We start from the raw sequence: 20,413 nt of genomic DNA on the forward strand, positions 1-20,413 counted from the left end.
TTGTTCAGAGAACTATATGTAAAATCATATGTGATATTAATTTTGATGCCGATGAATAGTTTGCAATAACAATTGTTTTTTTTTTTTTTATAGTTCATTGAAAGTTTTCCATTTATTCTTATATACATTTGAATTGCCTTTTTAGTTCGTGCATAGGAAACATGTAACTAAACTCGAAATTGAATTTAATTAAGATAAATGGCATCATGGTACAAGCATTATTGCCCAATTTAGAAACATTACTGGACTATGCAGTGTTAAACATTGTCTAGTGTATCCCAGTGAAACTAGAGTAGCTAGTAGCTGTAGCATAGTCCAGATACAGGCGTGCTGCTTCAGGAATTGTTTGTAGTGGTTTGTTTGTTCTGAGCATGCTTCCCAGGCCATCTTGGATTGGAAGGGGCCTATCTGCACCTTTGTGAGAGAATTGTGCTGATTGGGAGCTGTCTGGTAAAGGGAGGCCAGTCTAGGAATAAGCATCCTCATTGGTCATTTTCAATATTTTTAGAGTTTTTTCAAATTTTAGTTTCTGGTATTTAGGCCCTGCATATGATCAGGTTTCTGCTTGCTTGCTTGCACATTGCACAGCACTCTGCACTGCTGTACAGTTGTGCACCAAAGCCAGACAGTTAAAGTCAGCAACTTTCCCCTGAAACCCAAGCAGAAATATCCATCCACTGAGCTCCTCAGTGATCAGTTTTGAAAAGCCACCCCTAGTGACAACAGTCTTAAACCTAGCATTATGGACAGTTGGACTAACCTTGTTTCTCCTGCCAACCTTGTTGACTTGGGTCTCTTGAGGCAGTGTAGCAATTGCCACATGTACACAGATACCACTCTACTAATAACACACTCTAGTACAGAGTGCAAGAGATGTATTTACACCAAGAATCTAGAACCCATGCTCTATCTCACTCAGCACAGTAACAAGAAGGTTGTCAACTCACCCACCAATACATGCACACATAGTACCAGTACTCATACATATACCACTACTCAAACACATAGTACAGATCAAACATGTAAATACACATACGTGGAGGTTCTCTTGAAAAACTTATCGAAACACCAGAGACCACCAAAACATAAGACTGCTACAGCTAACACAGTCCCCAAAGCACCCATGACCATATAACAACACCACGGTCTCACCTACCAAGCCCATAAAATGTAACATTAAAAAAAAACAAGATTTCTTGTCACTGGAGACTCAATAGTGAGACACATGGATGTTCCACTCACCAGGATGGAAAGGAGAAAGTCACGGTCAGCTGGCTGTCTGGTGCCAGAATTCGTCAAATCACCCATGCATTCAGGTCTCTCAGCAACAAGTAACACTATGACTCTGTCATAGTTCATGTTGGTGTGAATGACCTGAGAAGTACCTCACTGGACCATATGAAGAGAGACAAGGTTAAGCTCTCTGAATATGTGTCCCAGGCAGGTATGTCCCTAGCCTTGAGCAGCATACTACCATCACCTAGAATGATGCCACAGTGTTAACAAAATAAATGATTGATTTCAATAATTGGCTCAGTTTTTGGTGTCATTCAAAGGGATACCGTTCCTGTCAGCCTTGGAAAGCCATGGTCAACAAACCTTGCTGCTTTTCCAGAGACGGTTTACACCTGGCATCTCTAGGCTTTCAGCTGCTGGCAAAGACTCTTGCCTCCCCCATAGTCCTTTTTTAGGCAAGGTCTCGAAAACAACATTACTGATGTGAAATTAACCAATCAGAACAAAATAAAGGTCATGCTGATAAATGCTATGAGTTTAAACCAAAAACTGCACTCCCTGGAAGCACTTCTATCACTAGAAGATGTAGATGTCTGTGCAGTCACAGAAACTTGGTTCAAGGCCTCAGAAAGTACCCTGGCTTTGCAAGGCTACAATGCCTTACACACCTTTAAACCACAAAATGAACATATGAAAAGCAAAGGAGGCGTGTTTCATTCTGTATTAGAGATACATTTACCTCCTGTCTAGTTAGACTGGACAACTCTATGGAGTTACTTCAGGTCCAGGTTATGGTGGGTAAAACTCCCATTCTAGTCATAGCCATTTATAGATCCCTCTCCATGGGTCATGACACCCACAAAGCCTACTTGACCAAACTGGAGACAATCCAAATTTTACCCAGCACACTGGTTATGGGGGATTTCAATTATCCCACCATCAACTGGGAAACCTACACTAGCCCTAACTTGCTAGTGAAAAAGTTCCTTGCTTTGTTAATTCAAATGCCCTGGAATAAATTGTCCATACCCTGACAAGAGAGACAAACATTCTAGATCTGGTCCTCACCAACATGTAAACAGATGCACTGCTACAACTGCAGTTCTCTCATTAGTTAAAACTGACCACAAATCAGTCACCTTTGAGCTAGCACTAACACCAGAACACACAAAGGGTGAAATCAGTCAAAGAAAACTTCACCAAGGCAAACTATACTCTCCTAGGTGAAGATCTAAATGTATTCCAAGCCTCACTCCAAGCTGGAAGTGGTACCTACGCTGAAGCTTACAGTAAAGCCCTGTACAATCATTTGCATAAATGTATAAACTAGGACATACCAGAAAGAATCAAAGCCATATCCCAAGTAAAACAAGCTGCCATGATGGACATCCAGCATCAACAAACTTTACAATAAATGCAAAAAGTTGCTGTTCAAGAAAACAAAGGCAAAGCCCCAAAATGGAAAAGCACCCTACTCAGTCTCAACAGGCAAATAAGACAACTTGTCAAATCCTCCAAGGGCTCCTCTGAGAGAAACTTAGCAAGGACAGCCAAGGATAACCATAAGGCCTTTTACAGCTATGCATGTAACCTAAAGGGTAGGACCCAAGCATGTGCAGAACTAGTGGCCACTGGTATCACACACACTGACCCCACACAGATAGCAAACCTGCTAGTGGATAGGTTTGGTGAAAATTTCACTCCCTTATCCCCTCCTAACTTATAACAAACCTTCCCCCAAACTCCCCTCCACCCTACATATCTGAAGAGCAGGTCCTCAAAGCCCTGTCCAAGGCAAAAAACACAGTCTCTATGGGACCAGATGACATCCAGGCTGTCTTCTAAACAGGCTAAAACATAAACTAGCATCACCACTAAGTACACTTTTCAATCATAGCCTAACCACAGGCTTTGTTCTTGCATAATAGAGAACAGCTACAGTTATTCCCCTCCACAAAGGTGGCCTAGCAACAGACTCGAGGAATTACAGACACATACGCTTGCCCAGATTCATCTGTAAGGCCATGGAATGTATCATTATGGACCTCATAAATAAAGATATAGGTGACCTTCAAACCCTGGATCCTGCCCAATTCAGCTTCATGAAGGGCAGATCCTGCCTGTTAAATCTGGTGGATGTCTTTGAAAGTGTGACCTAGGCCATTAATGAGGGCATATCTGTGCCCACAGCATACCTTGACTTGGCAAAGGCTTTTGACACAATCCCACAGTCAGGCATTGCCAATAAACTTAGAAAACTGAATGTAAACCCCTTTGTGTAAGATGGGTTGTCAACTGGCTGACAAACCGGACACACTATCAAAGTGGGTGGCTCCACATAAATCAGGAGACCTGTTACCAGGGATCAGTGCCGGGCCCCCTATTGTTTGGTATATACTTCTCAGACGTTCACATCAAAGTTAAGGGGTTCAGGTGACTGCAAACTAGGTGCAATCATTAAATCCCCAAATTATGTCTGTATACTCCAGGAAGGTCACACTCAGACCACCTACCAGTGTATTAGTCACGGTATCAATGCAAAAAATGTATCATCATTCCCTTCGACACAAACAATGTACCTTCACACTATCAAATCTAAAACAATACCCTAAATATCCATGAAGTGGTAAGGGACCTGGAATCACAAATTGACTGCAACCTTAACTTCAACCACCATGTGTCTACTGTAATAAGGAAAGCTTTCTGTGTAGCACACTTGATTAGTAAAGGCATCGCTTTGAGAGCAAAAGAAGTTATAACCCCTATACTTGGCACTTATCTGGCCCATAACTGAATATAATGCCCCATTTGGCATGTACCATACTAAGCAACTACAGCAATTAGAGAGACCTCAGAGGTTTCTAACAAAGAAGACCAAGGGGCTCCAGCATTTGCTGTACACATACCAACTAAAGTCCCTGTCACTATACTCCATATTGTATAGACTTCTTAGGGGAGACTTATGCTTGGCCTACAGAGCAATCCAAGACCCAAACCTAATGAACTTGTTGCATATCCATAAATAAAATAGGACTAGGGCTATCCATTCCAGGGACCTAAATATGGCCTGCGACTTAAATAGGACATGCTGAAGGGAGAGATTTATCTCCCAACAACTGCCAAGTCTTTGGAACAGGGTACCAATTCATGTGAAACAGAGCACCTCTATGACACTGTTCAAGAGGAACCTGGACAAGTGCATTGGGCACCAAACATTCTTACCGGGCATAGCACCTACAACCCTCCTGGACATGGGCAGTCATGACTAAATGCAATCTTGGGTATTGATTAGTTTTATTATGGTATTACATTGGGATTAAATGGCTAGGTTTAAAATGAACTCCAGGTCAATAGTCTAGTAATCTCCTATGACCCTGTGGTCCTATGAAGTGTAAACTTTGATGTACACCTCATGGTAACCATTTGTGATCCAGACACAGCCTAGCCACAGTGATGGACCAAGAAATGGGCTGTCTCTACTATCTACCACAAATGCTAATGAGAGACTCTGGGGGAGTGTCCTATGCAAAATAACCATTTGATCTTCCACCAGAAATGCTTGCAGTAAGGTATTTATGGAGATGAGCAATCTTATGTAAGTTACCTCAGCTGTCCATATTTAAGAAAAACTGCTAAAAGCTGACCTGATCATGTTAGAGGTAAGTGCTGGGAAGTTTAGCAAACAGGTAGTGTTGGAGGACTATGTATGCATGTGTATGTGTGTTTGCATGCATGAATGTATGTAGAGGTATGAGTGATGTAAGGTAAGTGTCTGCTTGTTTGTGTTTGCGTGCATGTATGCATGTGTAGTATATACATAAATGTGTGAATGTAAGTGTGAGGGATGGGCATGTCATACAGCCATACTCCCCTGGACAAACAAGCTAGTCCTGCAACATTGGGGGAGAGGGATAACTCTTCATGCTATCCCTTAAAACATACAAAATATATTCGAACAGCATTCCTCACCATGAAAAACATGGGGCTGGGGGAACACTAGAAGCCAAGGGAGAACTCTTTATATCATGCATGAAAGGAACTTAATATATATTAGATTAACATTTTGCAACATGAAATACATGCAGTAGAGGAGAACTCTAGACACCAGTGATAACTGTTTATATTGTGCCTTAAAGTCACTTACAAAAGTTCAAACCCTGAGCCATCAGCACTCATGAGCAACTCTTTATCACAGAGCTAACTCTGTGTGTGACCACTAGACACCAAGAGTAGTCCTTACATGCTACCTTAAGTCCTTAAACAGACAAACAAAAAAGATAAAGTAAAGGAGGAACGATTCATGGCTTCATAGTTATATACTAGGTTAATGACCACCAGTGCCTTTATAAGCCTAACCATGCAATATATCTCAGTTGTGTCCCTATGTATCATGGGCATTTATTAGGACTAGGTATGTTAGTTAGGAAGTTTCTAGAAGTTATGTGGAGCTGTATGTTCATTTGGGAATTACTGTCTGCCCCTGTCTATCAGAAACTGGGGAGGGGGGCAGACCAAGGGTGAATTTCACATTTCCTATCCATTAGTCAAGGTTAAGCTTACATAGGATTAGTGATGGACTCTGCTTCACATGGATGGGAGGCTGTTCCAGAGCATGGGGATTAGAATGCACCCTTGACACAACAAACAGGAACCTTAACCCTCACTATTTTTTAATTTATTTATTGACTGGACAAGAACCCATTTTCAATGGAGGCCCGAGGATACAAATTACAACAGTAGATTAATATCACTCACAATAAAATATGCAATGGTAACAGAAGAATATAAACATCCAATATATATATATATATATATATATATATATATATATATATATATATATATATATATATATATATACACAAGATAAATGCATTTAAGATAAATATAAAAGAAAAATAAAATATTATACAAGATAAATGCAAAATGAGTATGAAAATAAAGTTAAAAAAAAAACAAAAGGAATATTGAGTTGAGCATGTTAAATGATAGTGTGGTGAAGTACTAGAGAGTTACAGGCCAATAGGGGAATCAGTAATATTAGATTGATACAGATTAAAAAAGGAAGCAAACATAAAGAAAATGAAGACATGGAAAAAAAAGAACCTTTGATATCAGCCTGGTGTGGAACAGAAACAGGGCCAAGAGTTGAAAAGGAATTATTTTAGTAAAGGCTTAAATGAATGACTGTTAGGCAATGACCTAATAGGAATTGGGATGGAGTTACACAATTTGGCCACACAAATGAAATATAACCTGTGCCTTATAGTTTCATTGGTTTATAAATCATGTAGCTGTTTCCCTGTTGAGTGAAGGGGTCAATTTTGAAGATAGCGGTGGAGGATGTTGCTGATAACTGGACATGAACAAGGGTTGTGTATTATTTTGTGTGATACCAGAAGTGTGAATGCTAGTTGATGTGGTAATTCAAGCTAGTTTACTGATTTAAGAACAGAGCAGTGATGGGTGTGGTAGGGTTGATTGGCTGGAAATCTTGAAACTTTATTACAGCATTGTTCTAGTTTGGATTTTAAAGTGAGCTGTAGATTGGTCAAGATGTGAGAGCCATAAGGTAAAATATATGTGTTGGTTCGAGTTTTTCTACTTGGGTTTGGAAGAAATTTCTTCATTGTTTAAAACATACTTAGTTTTTGGTGATTTTTTTGAATACCGTTTTGTGTGTGGAGATCAAACTTTAGATTATCATCTTTTGTTTCATCTAGTAGTTTAGTATGAGAAACATCCTCAATGCCAGTCTTATTTAGATAGGAAATTTTTATTTTTTTTTTCATGGGGGGATGGGGTTCAGCAGAAGTTGATTGTTAGAGATCCAGATTTGCTGTGAGCTAAAGGCATCTTGGGTCACAGTCTTTAGATGTGGTAAGCTGCCAGAGGAGCAGATTAGATTGCAATTATCAACATATTGTATAAGTGTTACTTGTTGAGATAGGTAAAGATTGTTTGAAGCCTTGTGTGACATCAGCATTCACTGGAAGATAAGGGGAAATAACTGAGAGCCATTTTTACTGACTGACTCCTGTATGACAAGCCAGAAAACCATTTAACTGTAGTGACAAAGATGCACAAGACAGACATTTTTGACAGCAGTTTGTTGCAAGAAACTATACTGAAAGCTTTGGATAAGTCCAAAAAGAGAGATGAGTTTCTGGCCTTGTTCATGGAGTCTGCAAATGATACTAGGGCAGTCACTGTAATATGAACTGGCCGAAAACCAAGTTGTGTAGGGGCAACCATTTTTTCTTGAAGAAAAAGATGGAGAAGTTGTCTATGTGCATATTTTTCCAACATTTTGAAGAGAAGGGACAGAATTGCAATGGATCTAAAATTGGTGATTTCATTGGAGTTCCCACCCATACGAAAAGGAATTATATGGAATTTCTTCCAAAGGGAAGGAATGCAGGATTCTTGCATGGATCTATTGATAAGCATTGACAAAGGGAAAGCAACAGAGCCAGCAGATTATTTAAGATATTCTGTAGGGAGATTGTCTGCAGAGGGAGAGTGTGGCTTATGTTTGTATGGTATTTCTAATATATGAGGTAGAGAGTGGTTGTAGTGTAAAGAGGGGGCTGTTTGATGAGAAACTATCAATTCTGAGGAGAATTGACAGGAGTCTGAGTTAAAGGCAGCTCTACAGTCTATGAAGTAGGAGGTGAATTTAGTAGCTATTTCTAAAGAAGAGATGTTAGGACACAGACTGGGGACAGTATTAGTACCAGGGTATAAGAATTTTTTGATTGAGGACCAGTATGTTCTAGGATTATGTCTTTGATTGTTTTGAGGATCAGTGTAGTATTGTGTCTTATTGATATAGAGTGGTCTTTTGTGTGGTTGTGGAGTTCTTTATAGTTTTGTGAGTTCTGAGAATATTTGTCTTTCTGCCATTCTTTCCATGCCTTATCTCTGCTGTTAATCAGACTTCTACTGTGAATGGAGAACCAGAGGGGACGATTGCCTTTGCTCTCTCCCTTCTGAAGGAGATGAAGTAATTTAGGAATGCATGTATGTATGGCATTGTTTAGTGGTAGGGTTTGACAGTGGGCCATTTAAAGGACTTTAGGGTTTCAGTGTACACATTATTGATAAATTATGAATGTTTGTGGGTCTCTGTATATAGGTGTTGTTTGGAGTGCTTGGAGAAAAGTCTGTAGATATATGTAAGATGATGATTCCTGAGAGAGTCTGGGAGGATAACTGATATTTGTTAGTATCAGAGACCAGGATCCATTCTAAAATGGAGCCACTGTTTTTGGCCTTGTTCTAGTACATGCGGGGAGTAATAAGTTGGGTGAAGTCATGTAAGTTAATTTTTGAGGTGGGATAGTTTAATGGAAAGATTTGCAAATCAGTATTGAGATCTCCAAGAATAATAGTTTTATTATGGCTATATTAGATATCCAATGTAGGATAGCTTCCAAAACTGGAATATTATTACCTGGGAAATATAGATAAAAAATATGCAAAGATGTTTTAGTTATGTAGTTTGAGAAGTGATGTAAGTAGCTCTGCAGTGTTGAATTTTGGTGGGGTTGAGCGAGTGCAGAGGATTGGTATATGGTGTTGCTACACCAAATGCTTTTTTATGTAGTTTGTCAGAGCAAATGCCCAGGGGAAGGATTTCTGAGTATTTTACCTGAGACTTCAGCCATGTTTCAGTGACTGCAACAGTATCTAGTTAGTGTTGTGACATCTAGGAATGGAGTTCAATAACTTTATTTAGCATACAGCTAGTGTTTATGGAAACAACATTTAATTGTTTATGAGAAAACGAAGTAGGAATTGGAGATGGGAGAGTGAAAAAAAACAGTGAGGAGACAAGACCACGATTAGGATGGATATCACCACATTATATAATGTATTTACAAGCCGCGGTAGTGCAGCTGTTAGCGTTGCTGCCTCACAGCAAGAAGTTCTCCCATTCGATTCTCGGCTGGAGCACATTCTGTGTGGAGTCTGCATGTTCTCCCCGTGGTCGAGTGACATTAAAGACATGCAGGTAGGTGCGAGCGTGAACGGGCGTGCTTTCGTTGAAGGTTGGGTGTCGGGCTGGCAACTCGGCACCGTAAAAACCACTGCCAATCATAAGTGGACCGGAGTTCCATTGTGGCAACCCCTAACCGGGAAAAGCCGAAAGTCTTTATATAATGTCTTTACATTTGTTGTTGGCCTGTGAACGTTTTAGTAAGAAGGTATATAACTTCTTATATTTTTATTTAGTTTGTTTTGGTAAAGGATGAGCTGAGTAGTTAACTTTTGCACTAGGAAAGGTCGGAGAGCATAGTGCACAGAACAGCTTAAAGTGGGGGATAGTACTTTATTATTTCCATAAACATCTGCGGTACGCTAAGTAGATTTACTGGACTCTGTTCTTGGATCTCACAACACTCACCAGTCTCCTCACCTTTACATGCTTACTAACTCAGGGGTTACTGTAGCGGGGCATTTTTTACATAGATTAGCACTGAAGAAGGATCGTTTACCCGAAAGCTCTGCATTAAACTTTTTTGACTTTCTTGACGTTGGATTTGTTTGCTTATCATTATTCCCTGTATTCCAGTCGCTGCAGCACTAACTTTGAATTTTGTATCCTTTTTACATCTAACAGAGCTAGTACAAGATGAAACAGCTGGAGCAGTCTGTAATTTCAGGAACAGTTGAGAGAGATTAGAGTACCTCTGTTTGGGGAGAGGCTTCAGGACAAAGCCAGGAGGAACACTCAAAGGCACCAGGGAGACTTACTAAGTATCACTCGGACTCATGTAAAAGGTTGATAGAGAACAGGTTTAACATCACAATGCACTTTATGAACAGTAAAACCTCTAATGTCTGTCATTGTTAACTGGCATTAATAATCTGTGATATATGAAGGGCAGAAAGAAAATAAAAGGATACAACAGGGGAATTGTGTCAGTTAAGAAACAGGTTCAAACAATGTCGCTGTGTGTGAGCATTGGGAGAGGGTGAATGTGGGTGGTGCCTGTATCACCGTTATGTATGGGCAGCCAGTGTTGACTTCCACAGGAAGTGCTGATCTACACTCACAGTAGTTAAGAGCAATTCTGAGACATGCAAATTAACTGATAAGAACATTTTCCTCATTGTGGCTAACAAGTCTCTGAATCACATTTTCTCATGTCATGGAAACAGACCTTCTGTGCCATAGTTCTCACCACCAGACATGGAGTTCTTTGTCAATCGCCTTCTATGTTTAATCATTTGCACTAAGTTGAGAAAGTCTAACTTGTTTACAATGAGTGCCAAGGCCCTAACTATAGTAAAGAATTGAATACCTTTAACGAACAGCTGAAATATATTTGTTTACACAATTTACAGGAAATGAATTCTGTTAAAAGCCATAGTTCATTTATGAATTGTGTATTCATTAGGTGAGTATAAATACAGGTAGAGAAAGCAATATCTGAATTAGCCAGGTCCTTTAAAACTCTTAAATTGTATGATCTCAGCAAAGTGTGGTTTCAAAGACATTTGGAATGAAAGGAAGATGTCAGCCTAAGTTTTGAGGCAAGCCATTCCAATTTGAAGGAAGCATTTTTAGTATTGGTTTGCCTGTAAGTAATTAATCACCTTCAGCTGTTAGCTCAGTATGCCTCTATTGCATTTTGTATTATTTACTTATTAATGTGAAAAACTCTTCATCATTCCTGTTGTTAGTTGTCTGTTTGCATGTTCTATTTTGCCTCTTACTGTGTTTACTTTTAATTCATCTCTCAAAATATTGAATTCTGTCTTTAAATCCTGTTTCATCTAGAATCAATTTTGTATAATTTGTTTTTCTTAATAATAGGATCATAGGTTCATAGGTGTATACTAGGCTAACAAACACTGGAACTATCATAAGCCTAACCAAGCACCCCAAATGTTCTTGAGCCTTACAGGGTATTTTAAGGGGTATATGTAAGCTAGGGTAAAATTTACAGGCTGTCTCTGTCCATTCAAAACATATATGGTAGACCCAGCGTGTATTCCGATTTCCCATCTGCTGGTCCAGGATTATCTTGACTAAGGTTAGAGAAGAGCTTTGCTCCCCATGAATGGGAAGCCTGTTCTGGAGAAGGTGAGCTCTCCGAGTCAAATACCTGTACCTTCAACATGTCCTATTTATCTTGCAAACAAAGTTTAAATCCCTAGATTGTGCAATTCTGATGCTATTCATTTTGTGGATATGCAAAAGGTCCTTCAGAGTGGGATCCATGGAGGCCTTGCATGCCAGGCAGAGATCACCTCTTAATCTTTAAGAAATAGAGTATAGAGATAGGGGTTTGAGGTGATCTGCACAGGACATGCTGTTTATGGCCTGTATTCTTTTTGTGGAGAACCTCTTTCCAGTTTTTGCATGTGCCTGGTCAGGTATATACCAAAGTGGACATTGTACTCAATGATGGCTCCAATGAGGGTTGAGTACAGTGACCTTTGACCTAGATATCATGCCTTTGAGTGATTTCCTTACTACCTTAGACGCATGCTGGTCAAAAGCCAGGTTACTATCTACATATGTACCCAAATCACTGACTACAGGTTGTCTTCTTAGAGGTGTTTTATCAATGACGTAATTTCTTAGGATATCTGACTTTACAAAGGGTACTATTATGCATTTTTGGCACTGAGTTTTAAGCCATGGCTTTGGCACTAGTCATATGTCTGGTTTAGCCCTTCCTGTAGGATGTTAGTGTCTTAGGGGGGATTCTATGACTGCACCCAGTTAGCAATCATCTGCAAATTTGGTCAGCCATTCCTGTGTCCTATCTAAAACCAGCCAGCTATCCAGCAGGTAACACAGGGATTTATGCCTCTATCCATGTGTTTGTTTACAATGCCCAAGTTTGGGTATTGTATCAAATGCCTTACCCAGGTCAAGGTAGGCAGTATGCGCAACTTGCCCTCATTCATTGCCTTGGCGACCCTCTCAAAAAAGTCTACCAGGTTCAGTAGACATTATCTGCCATTGACAAATCCAAACCGGGGTTTAATTCAGTGTTTGAAGGTTTTCTATGTCCTTATTAATCATTTCCATGATAATTCTTTCCATGGCTTTGCATATGAGACTACTCAGACTTATGGGTCTATAATTTCCACTGTCTGTTGCTGACCCACCCTTGTGTAGAGGGATGACCATTACAGTTCTCCATTTATATGGTACAAAGCTTTTCTGGAAGATATTTAGGAAGCATCTTTGAATACATTTTTATTTATAGTATCACCCTTCCTTCTTCACATTTTTCCTCCCACTGTTTTACACTTTTATCTTTAATGCTTTGGGCTCACTCTTTTCCCCTAGTCCATTTCTCAGGTATTACCTCTATTTATAGTTCACACTCTTATAACGTCTTTTCATTATTTAGATATCTAGCATTAATATAACACACTCTAAGATTACTGAGACTTGCATTATTTTGTAGCTCCACTGCCTTTTGTCAAAAAAATCCTTTTTTTAATCTTTAGAATATTTGACATGCTGATTATCAAAAGTGATTCCCCAGCCATTGATAGATGATATCTGTCATGTATATCTTATAAATTGTGACATAAAAATGTTGTTATATGTGTTATTGTTTAGATAACTTCACCTTCTCATTCTGGTAGCATTTCTAACAGTGTAACTTTCTGAAAAGCAAGGCTCACTAACTTTAGTGTTAGAAATGTGCCTACAAGTCTACCTGTCTAAATGTTTCTGACATTGTTTACCCTCAAGTGAAACATATCACCTCCTCTCTCTTCTTGTTTCTATCTAAAATTTTCTTAGTTCAGTGCTTTATGTAGCTATTTGTAGCTGAAGTAAGAAGTCTTGCCATCATGCGCTTTAATAATTCATTAACAATGCAGCAAGAAACACATAAGCGATAAAGTGTAGCATGACTCCAAAAACCATAAAAACAAAAACGTTTTATTTAAAATGGTTTATTGCATACAAAAACTAACTAATAAACAAACAGCACATGTCAATCCCATCATCTAGGCAGCCCCCTATCATCAAGGGTAGGTTTAACAGATACCTTCCCATTCAACCCATACCCCTTATCAGCTCTAAATTTAAGAATCCATCATAGCTCACAACTCTCCATCCTATTCCTCAAGTTACCCATCCTGTCACCCATATCAATCTGTTCTATGACCAGGAACCTAAAGTCATGGTTAGTACCACTCCCCTGGATATATCTAGAGGGCACACTTGTAGAATGTCTAGATCTAATGCTGTTCACATGCTCTGTAACCCTTTCTCTAAATATACGGTTAGTCATTCCAACACAGAAATGTAAACAACAATCACATTCTGCCAACTAGAATATATTTCTTGTACCATGGTCCGCTCTAACCTTAAACTTATATTCCTTCCCTGTCTCTGGGTAACAGTACATACCTCCATGCCTCACATACTTGCAGTAGCTGCAATGATTACATGGCTGTGTTCCCATGTCACCCCTACTGGTGACTCTCTCACTACTTTTAGGCTAGCATAGCATCCTTTTTAAACACTTACGATTCTTAAAACGAAAACATGGTACCTATCCTACCACCTTCTTAATCTTCTCATCAGCAGGGGCCAATGCTTCTCGAACACCATCTTAACGTCCTCAACATCACTGGTATATGACATAGGTACATTAACAAATTCGAAAAGGGGGGGCTTTACTTCTTCAATGGAACTCACATTTTCCCTAGATGAAAAATAGTGCTAAGCCCTCCCTCCCCTTAAGGTATTCACCTGTTCAATGACTGTGGCAATCTCCTCATTTCTATAACCATGAGTTTGTAAATTCTCTCTCAAAACTACCATCCCTTCCCTAAATCCAGCATCAATATTATTCAACCTCGAGACACACATCCCTTGTCCCTTCACTACATTAGTGAAAACACGTCTAGGGTGCATGCTCCTCTTGTGAAGCAAAGCATTTCTATGACAGTCCTTACTATACAAACCAGTCACTAATGATCTATCCTCCTACTTCCTCACCTGGATATCCAGATATTCAATCTGGGTGTTATAATAATTCAAGGTAAACTTAAGGAAGTTTGTGCTTTTTTGCAACCATTCAACAAACTCAGTAAGAGATGCCACTGTGCTAGTCCAGACAATAGAAATGTTGTCCACAAAACAACAGTAAAACTTGGCATTCTCCTGAAACATGTCTGACTTAAACATCACATCTGACTCCCACTGTGCCAGAACCACACTGGCATAGCTATTGGCACAACATGTGCCCATAACCACGCCATCATGCTGTAGATAATATACCTGGTCAAAGATGAACATAAGAAGTCTTGCCATCATGTGCCTTAATAAGTCATTATCTTTTAGAAGTATGTGTCTCTCCCATAACTACAGTTAAGTATCACTATCTCACATGTTGTTATCTCTCCTCCCTTGCCTCCTATATTGTTGTTTTTATTTTCAGTCATCTCCATTATTTGTTTTGAGTACCTTTTTAATATCTGTCTATGTTTTGTAAGTATTTCATTAGCAGTTTGAATCTACAGTTACCACGGCTCTTTCTAATTGTGTTATTGTAGTGCTTTATAGATATGTATCCATCTTCTCATAGGTATTGTTATATTGGCAAATGTTTTTATTTTATAGTTTCCTTTTTCTCCCCAAGTGGGCCTTTTCCTTCTAGGTCCACCACCACTTTTACATTTATTTTCTGGCTCTAAAATTACCTTTTGTAAATTAGATACATTGTCTACTGGTATTTTTTTTCTTGACAGTTTTTTTTTAATAATTACTATAGGCTCGGCATATCTTTCTCTTCTGAATGCTCAGAAAAAAATCTATTCTACTAATTTAGTGTGTTTCCTTACAATATATATTTAGTAAAAGATGCATCTGTTACAAAATTTCCACTCATTAAGATGAATGAATAATTGCTTTACTAAATGTATTTACTTGTTAACTGGGCAAGTGAAATGGTCCATCTCGTATATAAAATAAAAAACCTCTAACGAAGGAAGGAAAAAGAACTAGAAAAACAAAATTCTGATTTCAGTGCTTTTGTTCTTCATTTATCAAACTTCATCAGAAATCTTTCAGTATTCAAATATGAGTATGGAGAGCTTAGTGTAGATAAACAAGGAGCATGTAACTAGAAGATCAGAGGATACTAGACCATCAAGGGCAGATACAGTGCATGTACAAGGAGACCATGCAAAGCTTCACACTAACAGTGATAACGGGTCATGATTGAACTACAAATCCTGGAGCTATGAGGGAAATATCTTACCCCTAAACTACTGCACTGTCTACTTCCTGAGTTTCTGCATTATCGCCATTAGAAATTATATAATTTGTCCTAAGTATTTCATCTGGTTGTGTTATTCTTTTACATTTCACACAGTCCTTATCTCATAATGCTGTTTTTTGTTTAGTACACATTACATTTTCAAAATACACAAGATACCAGATCTTGAAGTGTAACAATACTAAACCCCTTCTTTGTTTAATGTACCAGTTTGAATGAAAGTATGGAAACAATTGCTTTTCTGGATGCTAGACACTCTTGCATTAAAGTTTGCTAATATGCATGGACTCAGTATTCCTGCCTGGCAGAAACAGAAGTTTTAGTCCTTAGTCTCTTAGTTCTATAGTTCATGCTTCTTTCAAATGCCCTCTCTGCTACTTGATGAAATCTGCAATATCTGAGTCTTCATTAAATTATATTAAACTGCTAGACTAAATGTCTGTTGCTTGAAATTGCTACTTACCCTAAAATGAGCTAAAGTATATAGATTACCAACTCTTGCACACTGTTTGTGTTCCAGTCTTGTTTTTATGTCCTTCATAATTTATTTAATTTTATTTGATGTAATTAGACCAGTACTACCTCACTTGTATTTTAACCAATAGTAATTCAGCTTTAATTGCACTTTTAACTGGAAATGCTCCAGTATGTGTTAATAAGGAAAACTACACAAGTCTTTCTTAAATGGATAGACTCCTGTAACCTGCTGTTATATACCTATTTCAGTAAAATACAGTTTAGCAAATAAGCCTGGTGTGAATGTGGAGAAAAGGAGTTGTAGTGCCTTTTTATATAACAGAATGTGAAATGTAACTTGGATAAACCAGTTGAAAACATTTTTGGGGTTTTTTTTTTAGGAAAGGAGGAGCCTTCTACTTCTGGTAGAGTATATCACCTGCTATATTGTCTTATAATAAAATCAACTCCATAGTTTGTGCAACTTTCGGATAACAGTATTTTCTCATTTCTTATACAAATGTGCATTACACTTGCATATGTATGCTAGAGCGATGTCTTCACGTGTTAGTTTCACTATCTCACATATTGTTATCTCTCCTCCCTTGCCTTCTACATTGTTTTGCAACTCCTTTCTCCACATTCACACATCTATATGTCTAACTCCCATAACAAATAAATTGAAATTATTTGAGTATATCAAATCCTAAAAATATCTGTGGCTGTTTCATTCTTATATTCTTTTTTTTTTTTTCAGTAATATTTCTTTATTTATTTTTCACAGTATACAGATTAAAATACAAAGGTGATATTATATCATAACTACATCAAAACAGTTAAAACATATTTACACTATTTACATGAATGCTTTCATAGTTTATCATTAAAAAACTGGTTCACTTCATATATTTCTTCTGAATGCTATCTCCAGGGTTAGTAACAATATTTCATTCTTATATTCTTAATGCTGCTATCAGTATTGTCAGTGCCATCTGTGATGTGGCTATTTATTCACTTTGTGTAACAATGATGTACTTAAGCTAAGGTATCAGTGATTGAAGTGACTGGTCTCACACTTGCACAAGAAAGATTTTACACATCATATCTTATTACTGAGGTTACTTCCAGCATTGCATTCATTTGATATTGCAACTTTGATGTTCATTTAAATTACTTAACACAAGTTTTTATGCTGTATAAAAAAGTAATTACCTTACCTAGTGAAGGCTTGAGTGCGTGACTCCCATATCTCTTAATCATTCTTAAGAATAAGCGGAGAAAGGATGTTCCATGTTTCTGTTGTCGTCTAAATCAAAGTCACAGAGGTGCCCAGGAAGGTGTACTTCAAAGCTTACAAGCTGAATGCTTACTCATTCAGAACACTCGGCTTTTAAAAAAAGTCCCTCTAGCAACAGCAGTTTGTGACAAGTGTTTATGGAATCATTGGCTAGTCAAAATAAAAGAGATCATGAGATTTAAATGAATATGTGCCTGGTTGTTGAACAGATAAATAGTCAGACACCATTCCACTATGTCTCCTTGAAACAACCAGGCTCAGATTACAAATTCTCAACAAAGGGTGCTTGTTTTATATGAGCTTGAGTGCACAGGATCTCAGAGCACATGTATACAAGGTCCTTACAATACAAGCAAATGTAAAAAATGAGGAAGGAGTAGCATTTAAACACCACCCATACAAAGTTTATTATTCTCACTTTGAGGTGTCTGCACCTTGTAGAAAGAACAATCAACAGAGAGGAAGTATAAAACCTGTTTTAGTCTTTCTCATGACGTTGCAAGTTCAACTACCAGCCAGACAAATACATACAAACATTAACGTTTCACTTATATGTGAATAGAAGCAAAGTAATACTCAAGATGTTAAGCATAAATAATTGTGATGGAAGCTCTGTTGATCAAAGATGTGGCACGCAAGCCAGATAATCACATCTCATCTGACCTACGTTTAAAAAGACATTATAGTAATAGTCAGCATTTATATGATTGGATAAAGAATCCACTCTTCTTTGCTACACACTTTACCCATCTTCCTTCTTCTACACTTGCTCCTGTCCTACTGCCTCCCACATATCATCCCTTTGTCTTCACTACTGCTGTTTATATCCTGCTATGTATTCTGAGAATTTCACCTTTCATCTCATGGCATTTTCCACAAAACTAATTATCTTATTGCAACCTCTGTCATAAAATGAAGAAGCTCATTTGAGTATTAACAATGTACATAAATTTTGACTGACTACTGAAAGGTACAAATGCATTGTAAAAACCATTGCCATGGCTCAGAGGGATAAATCCCTCACTGTACCCCAGATAACCATGTCTGATTAGTGTTCCAGGAACTTGATGAGTCGGGTGGTAGAGAATGCAAGTGAGTGGCCAAAGCCGGCTCATCTATTCTTAGGGAAGGGAGGCAAACTGGCTTTCCAGAAGCTGCAAGTGGTGTGTCACTTGATTTGGTGGATGTGCAAGAGTGGAAGCACACATGAACTTCCTGAAAGCAGCTATAGTGGACTTCACAAAACTGCTGCAGGGGTTGGGATAGGACAGTTCACAAGATCTGCCAACTGGCCCACTTCATTACCCCTAGCCCTCACACCCATCAAGGAACAAATAGGCCAGAGTACACTTGGCCCAAGAGGAATGAATGTGTCAACTGGCTACAGGAAGGGAAGCCACTGGATCAGTCCTTTAAACAACTAAAAAATATATATTTGTGGATTAGTGTTATACATTGCACTGCTCTGAAACTGTATTGTTATAATATTGAGTACTGTTGGTGTGATATTTTGTACTGCTTGTCAATGACTTTGATGACAAGTTATGCTTGATGCTGTACTGTTAATTCACTGTTATGCCACTAGCTCTGTAAAATTTTAATTTGGAAGCTGAAAGCACCTAGGTTATGTCCGAAAATGGTCCAAGGGCCAGTTTACCCACCTGGTTAACAAACACAATAAATAAATAAACAAATAAACTAACAACAGCTATGCAAGTGACCATAAAATCCATAGTAATTTATTGTAATAAAAAGAGATTCTCTGCTGTTAGGAAATGTGTTGGTTATCAGATACTCATGCAGTCTAACACAGGTCATCGCACCTCAGGTTAAAAAATCTTTTTTCATAAATCTAAGCTCATTACGTACATTTAAGAAAGACAAGATAAAGCAGCAATAATACACTTCATCTAAACAGTGTAAGAAGTAAGCCGTGTAGCTGGACCACATAACATTGTAACATTGTAATGGACAGCTTTATACCCCTGAACCTCATTGAGGACACAACTTTGCAATCAGTCTACAGACATTCATGTGCACTATAGAATCCATCATTTTCTCCTATGCTAAATGCTTAATTCCTGTTCACATTTAGATGGTTTAGAGGATTTTTTTTCCCTAAGTGCTGGGCTGTCTTGCAAATACCATGTCCATATCATAGCTCTCAACTGTCCAGATTTTTTGCTGAATGTCCAGACGTTTGACTCATATTTTTGCTCCATTTCTCATAAAATTGTAGTTTTCTAGCAAATCTCTGGCAAATCATTGAAGACTGGAGTCAGAAAATTATGGAAGGCATTTGATTTTCAAACTTTATATCCTTCAGAAAATTCATGCTAAGTCAAAACCTGCTATTCTATCAACTTTCTAAGTTTGTAAGAGCAATGTTTAAAAAGTGTCCCTATTTTTGGTCCTTTGACTCCCATTATTTGTGTGTTTGCCCAGAATTCTTGCTGCAAGAGGTTGAGCGGTATGGTCCACATGCATAATATCAACAGACACAGTGGAATATATCAAACATTTTATTACATCATCCTGTCTTTATAACAGAATTTGAAAATGTCACCTAAGAATAATAACTGACTGTTAAAGATAGGATGATCTGACTTGAAAAATGCAGGATCCCACTGATTTAGTGGCCATTTTGTGTATATTTGTGCATCTGTAGAAAAATGTTCATACCCAGAAAGTTTGTCCCATCACTCCTACATATTTTTATGGGCATTTAATATGTCTGGTGAGAGAGACTACATTTAAAAAGAGCAAATATAAGACACCTGTGCCAAAAATAAAATGTTTATGAAGTAGTGATGTCAACAGTGATGTCAACAGAAGTACAAATCAACTTCCTAGGTTTATATCTTTCACAATTGTTCAGCCTTCACCACCAGAATATAACTTTAAGTATGGAGGACTCTGGCTTCAATGACAGATGTTCATCATCTTTTGGAAGGCAAAGCTGTAAAAGGCAATTCTGCATCTCCTGTTAAAAAATATATGATATACAGTAATAGTGTCATGAAAGAACAAGGTAGTCTAAGTGGAGAAGGCATCTTTTAATTGTGTTTTTTTTTTTTTGTCTTTTTAGACATATAAGATTAGTACAGCTTGTGTTATATTTGGGTGGGTCCACCATGCATAATCACTTCTG

This window comes from Protopterus annectens, chromosome 4.part0 (genome assembly GCF_019279795.1).
Source record: "Protopterus annectens isolate FY-2018-M chromosome 4.part0, PAN1.0, whole genome shotgun sequence".
Classification (NCBI taxonomy): Eukaryota; Metazoa; Chordata; order Ceratodontiformes; family Protopteridae; genus Protopterus; species Protopterus annectens.